Consider the following 6,782-nt stretch of genomic DNA (forward strand, 5'->3'; position numbering starts at 1 on the left):
TTTTAGGATATGTATTGGCTGTCTGGTAGAAACTGAGCATGAATATAATGAGTATGTTGTTTATGATCATAAACAGGTAATTGTTGTTAGTTTTAAGAGTATATGTACTTTTTTAATCAAAGGTAAAATGGTCATTTGTTGACCATTTGTTCTTTTGGGTTTGAAGGTTATTATAAGGTTTTTGGTTAGAATTTATTTATCTCTCCAAAAAAATGAGTTTCACCTAAAATTTGGGTTTTATCATCTTGTAAAAGGATGCGACAGGTAGATGTGGTTGTGTAATTTTGTTTATGACATTAAGAAATTAGGTCTCTGTTGTTATCTTTTAGCTTCACAAAGCTCGTGTGTCAAAAGAAGCATTTTTATTGCGTACACTATTAGAGATGGGGTAAGATATCTTCAATATTTTTACCCAAAAAAAAACACATTTTTATTATTCTAATCTTGAATTAAAAGATTAAGCATTTAATCAGGATAAATATGTGATTATATATTTTTTTTACTTCATACGGATAAAATAACTTATATTTACATAATTTGCTCCTTTTTTTCCATCTCAGTCCTTTTCACGTTAAAATTGATTCATATTGTTATTATTGATGAAATATATGAAAATTGTTGGATTGTAAAAGTACAATGGTCATTTAAACTATTCTGATAGGATATTAAATTTAGAAAAAATAAAATAAACCTCATATATAAAACTTTTTATCCGGAATTAGATCATTACCTATTTAGACATTTTATTCATAGAGGGCATAACAGGTAAAAAACAACTCCTAAACTTATGATGTTTAGAAAGATCATTTCTTCCCACCTCCAAGTCAAAGTCAAGAAAATTTATACCCATAACCATTTCGTATTTTTGGTTGCTAAATAAATTGAATTGCACTTTTAGTCCTTATTTTGTAGTTTTCTTAATAATTTTGGTCCCTGTTACGAAAGAAATGACCACATTGTTATAACAATGTACTTTTGGTGTTTTTCTTATTTACCCATTGTGCCTTAAAAAAATCCTTCCAAATATGGCATTGTACCTTTAAATCATGGGAAAACTAATTTCCTTTCAACTATTTATTATATCATGTACTTTGTTGTTTTTGCTAATTTGGATATTTGAACCCGAGGAGAAACAACCGTGATTTAAACAACATCAGAAAGTAGATTACCAATTTAAAGGTTTAAAATATGACAAGAAACATCAGAAAGTGGATTACCACTTATGTTGATAAATATGCTTTATATTTATGTTTCGGTACTTATATTCGGGCTTTATACCTATAAGTAATAAGACACTCATACATATATTTTCTTATTTCCGCCTTATTTACTTTTTATCCCGTTTTGTTGCCCCTATGCCAACAGTGAAAAAAAGTACTAAGTCAAATCAGACAAGAAATAGTAATGTACTTTTGTTGGTTTATCAAAATCGTCATTTTATACTTCCTACATATATTTTCTTATTTTTAGTCTTATTTACAAATTATGCCATTTGTTACCCCTATACCAACAGTAAAAAAATAAGAAAAGTAAGAATAAAAAAAATACCAAATCAAATCATGCAATAAATAGCAATCTACTTTGATTCGTTTGTCAAAAATCATCATTTTATATTTCTTACATGTATTTTATTATTTCAACATTATTTACATTTTATCCCATTTGTTCCCCTATGCTCATTTGTTGCCCAATACCAATAGTATATTTGTAAATTAATGAAAAAAATTGTTGCAAATATTTTATTAGTCATTGCGATTCGAATTATGAATGAATGTTTTTTTCTCTACCTTGGAATGAAAATGAGGAGTGATTGAGATAGTGAAGTTGAAGATTTATTGGGGTGATAAGTTACAATGGAAAAAGTGACGTTTTAGTCGACAAAACATTTTTTCTTCCCAAAAATCATGCATCAAAAGTAAAAGTTTAATAACAATAAATATTTTTTTACAACCTACGTGCTTGTCTTGTGAGTGAGTCACAACTTTCATTTATTTAATATAAAAAAACCTCCAAAACTGATAATATGTTGCATTATACAAACTCGTGACTTTTATAAAATATGAGGACTTACAATTGTAATTAAATACTTACAAATTACAAAGTTATTAAAAAATATAATATTACAATTCATAAGTTTTTTTAAATTAATGGTATATTATTTTATTATATAATCAATTTTTTTAATTCTATTTAAAATTAACACCCGTGGGTTCCACGGGTTTTAACCTAGTATATATATATATATATATATATATATATATATATATATATATATATATATAGAGAGAGAGAGAGAGAGAGAGAGAGAGTAGAAAGAGAAAATGGGAATAAGTATATAGAATGTAAAGAATGAGAACGATAATGGGTATGTTGTGAGAGTCTAATGACAACTAGAGTAGTTGTTAGTCAATTACTATTTTTATTAGATAAAATGATTGAGTTGTGAATTTTAATTGATAAATGAGTCATAAAAGATTATACACTCGATGATTGGTGTATTTACAAGTTATGATCATTATGTTCCTTGTAATAAGGATTAATCACTAATCTCTTTGTAGCTTATTCTTTTGTTGACATACATTTTGCAGGTAACTTTATTTATAAAGAAAGGATTGAAGAAGAGAGAGAGTGATACCCAACTCAGATCATTGTATTAAATTTTCTTTGAACCGATCCTATTGATAACTACTTGTACTGGATGATTAATGTAAGCATACACCATTATATTTTATTAAATACAAGTGAAAACGTTTGGGTGTACATTGTGTTAATAATTCGGGTGTTAAATAAGGTATGATTTATTAAGTCATGTACATATTTTTAGACTAGAAAGACTTTTGTCTGTTATTTAAGGGATAAGGTTTTATAATTTATAAAGACTTGGAATTTTTTTATAAAGTTTGTCTTCTTCCTCCTCCATAACTGTAGCTTCTTAAAGAGGTGAAAGAAACAAGTCTTTAGAATATAATATTGTAGGGAACATGTTTTTATATGTATGAGAATTAAATATTATAAAGTGGTATGAGTTGTCTTAAAGGTTAAGACCTCATGGGTAAAGATCAAATTTTAAGAGAAGGCTTTCATCTATCCTTCTTTGATTTGGTAAAACCGTAAGCATGCATACACACTCTTTCTCTATACTTTTTTGTTGAAGACTTGGAGATTACTTGCTTGCATTTTGCTCTCTTTAAATCATATTTTTATACGAACTTAAATCTTAAGAGTTTTGACTAGCATCTTCATCAAATTGAGTTCTTGTTGGTGTTTCCATCTAAGGTGAAGTTCTACTTTACATTCTACATCAACATTCAAGCCTCCCATTGGGGATTCAAAGGAATAAAAAGGTTTTCATCTTCTTATTCCTTCTTTGGTTGATGTTTTTATTTCCAAACTTTTCAAAAAGATCATTGGTAGATTTAAACTAGTTATGTTATTCTAAAATTATAAAGTCTTCTGTTACTAAATCTTGAGTTTTTGAAACTATTTTTGATTAAAAACCCAATAGTAAGGCATCCATGGAAGTCTACTAGGGGATCGCCAGGCTGGGTTGGGACGTGGATTTCGATTGTCCTGATGGTCGTCGTCGCAACTGTTGACGATGTGTCTACCACGTCGTTTTTTTGTCAAAGGAGCAAGGATGAGATGTTTGTTATGATTGAGTTGTGTAAAGTGTCATGGGTGAAGATGCATGGTCATGATGAGCTGGTTGATGGTTTGCATGGAGATAAAAGGCGTTGCTCTTCAATTAAGTGCATTGATCTTGCTTATAAAAAATGGGAAAAGGAACACAATGGCGGATTACAGTAGCAATGTGATTGTAGCTGGAAGGGAGATCATTAATCAATTATATCAATTGGGTTTTCTCATGAATGAGTGCTTCGATTTTTGCCAAGATATCAGAAAGTTGCTTGAGTGTATATATATGCTTTTCTTTAATGTGAACATATGCACATTTAAATATGCACATATGCACATTAACAAAAATGATTTTTTTGAAACTTTTGACTTGTGATTGGCCTAAATGAGATCAGTGGATGATTAATGTGATATTTTGAACGCAAAATGTTGATCGGAAAAAGTTCTTCCAAATCTAAAATTCCTTACAAGAAATTGAATATATATATATATATATATATATATATATATATATATATATATATATATATATATATATATATAACAACTTTTTTTGAAGACTCTTTCTCGACGGAGGAAATTAAGTGGGCGGTGTGAGATTGTGGTAGTGATCGTGCTTTAGGGTCGGATGGTTTTACTTTTCTGTTATTTTAAACGAAATGATCCACTATTTAGCATAATGTGATTCGGTTAGTGCATGAGTTTTTCAGCTCGACTCATATACCAAAAGGGTGTAATCCTCCGTTCACTTCTTTTATTTGTAACATCCCAAAAACACCAATAAAATTTTCAATATTTAAGTAATAAAACCCATCCATAAACATCACAAGTCAAGTAATCGAAAACATGAGTATATTGTTTTCATGAAAATATCAGAATAAATCCCAAAATCTCGTACTGCAGAAATCATCGGTGGATGTAATGCAATCAAGTTGGCTCCTTTCCCTTGCTGTTGGAAGTACCTGAAACATTTAAAACTTAAACCATAAGCACAAAGCTTAGTGAGTTCCCCAAAATAGAACATACCGTACATAAAAATGGGCCCCACCCTAGGGGTATGTTTTAACCCATGTAAATGTTATGATCCCACCATAGTCTTGTAGTCACTTCCGTTGCTACATCCCCGCTGCAGTCTTTCCCGCCATGGTCCCACCATGGTCTTCCATGTAAGTGATGTGATCCCACCATAGTCATTCATATAGGTGTTGTGATCCCACCACAATCTTTCATACATGTGTTGTGATCCCACCACCATGGTCTTCCATGCAAGTGATGTGATCCTACCACAGTCTTTCATACAGGTGATATGATCCCACCATAATCTTTAATGCAAAAGTCACATAGACAATCTTGCATATCACGATACCTAGTGTCCTACATTGTATAGTAAGAAAACTCACTTGATCAACGAGCTGTAATCCTCTACTTGAAAATCATAGAAAATCAACTACACAAACCTTCTAAATAATCACAAACCAAACCTCAGAATACTACTCAAAACCTCTCCACGTTTGACTAAAAGTCAAACTGGTTAAAAGTCAACAATCAAGGTCAAAGTCAACTAAATAGGTTACCATGTAGTTGCCAACTATTGGCCACGTCGTGGCTATCCCATGACAAAATAGTAGCAACGAGTTCCGCCACCACATCATGGCAAGCATGTCACCACTTCGTGGTATGTGTTAAGAATCAGCTTAATGGATTATGCCCTTAATCCTTTAAGCCCCATACTCATGCCTTCCGTAAATCTTCCTTGCACTCAATTGTATCATAAAAATTCTTGCTTTGATGACATTCATGTCCAATGCATGTCTTTTACTCAACTTAGGTCAAAATAAGAGAAATGGGGTCAAAAACCCCATGCATGAGCTCAAAACTACATAACACTTCAGATATGGAGCATCCAACCTTCTTAGGACCTCAGGGATCAATAAAGTTACCAACTTTATTTAATCCATCTGTCACACCCCTGAACCAGACGGCGGAAACGTCCGAGGGCTCGCGTGACTCAAATTGAATATCATCACAATGATTATACATGAAACACAACATAAACTTCACAATGCATTAATACATTACAACTGACATTGTTCACATCAAGTACATTGTCTAAATATTACATATCCATGGCATAAATTGTTTGAGAGTTTTCAAAACATAACATCCTAACATACTTGGTATTACTCTCCAGCTTACCTGTTACCTGAGAATACAAGTTATTTTGAAAACGTCAACATATGGAATGTTGGTGAGTTCATAAGCAGGTTTGTTATAAAAATGTTTTGTGTAGTTCATAAAACCCAGAAAATCCGATATTTTCTGATAAGACAATTGTTTATACCAAAGTGTGAAGATCCATAAGTTTGTGCATGAATGATTTCAAAACGTGTATAAATGAGAAGTTTTGCATTATAGTTATTGTTGGATTAATGTTTAAGTCCATAACTATATTTGGTATGTACTTGACCCGACCCGGCATGGTCCATTTGGGTTGCACTTCACCGGCACAATTTATATGGATAGTCTTTTGAAAATAGTATATTTATGATTTATATTAATATATTATAAGTTCTAATATATTAATATGGAATCATATTATTTAATTAGTATTGATCAAGAATTAATTTAGAACTAATTAAGTGATCAAAAAGAACTAATTAAATATGGACTCTTATATATATGGAATGGGCCAAGTTCATTTAGGTTGGGCTAAGCTTTCATGGATGGTCCATGGAGCTTTTAACCCATGGATCCTATGTAAATGAAAGGTCATGGGTATTAGGGTTTACATGGATGTAACCCTAATCCTCCATAATATATAAAGGGGTCCTTGGCTCACAAAATTGGCACAAGTGTGTGAAAATAAGAGTGGGCCGATTTTAGTGTGCATACATATTCTCTCAAGTTCTTCCAAGGTGTTTTGGTGATTTGTGATTCCATTTGAGGCTTCCACACTATTGGGGCTAAGCTCTTAAAGCTTGAAGACATCAAGCTACATCAAAAGGTATGTCATCTAACTAGAACTTTGTAGTATAGGTGCTTCATAATATGCTAGTTAGGATGAAACCTTGGAATAGTTAATATTTGCATGTATAATAGAGAAAACATAGATCCAAGGTTTATAGGGTTGCATGTACACCATAGGA

Source organism: Lactuca virosa, chromosome 8 (genome assembly GCF_052849685.1).
Source record: "Lactuca virosa cultivar CGN04683 chromosome 8, Lactuca_virosa_CGN04683_v6, whole genome shotgun sequence".
Lineage (NCBI taxonomy): Eukaryota > Viridiplantae > Streptophyta > Magnoliopsida > Asterales > Asteraceae > Lactuca > Lactuca virosa.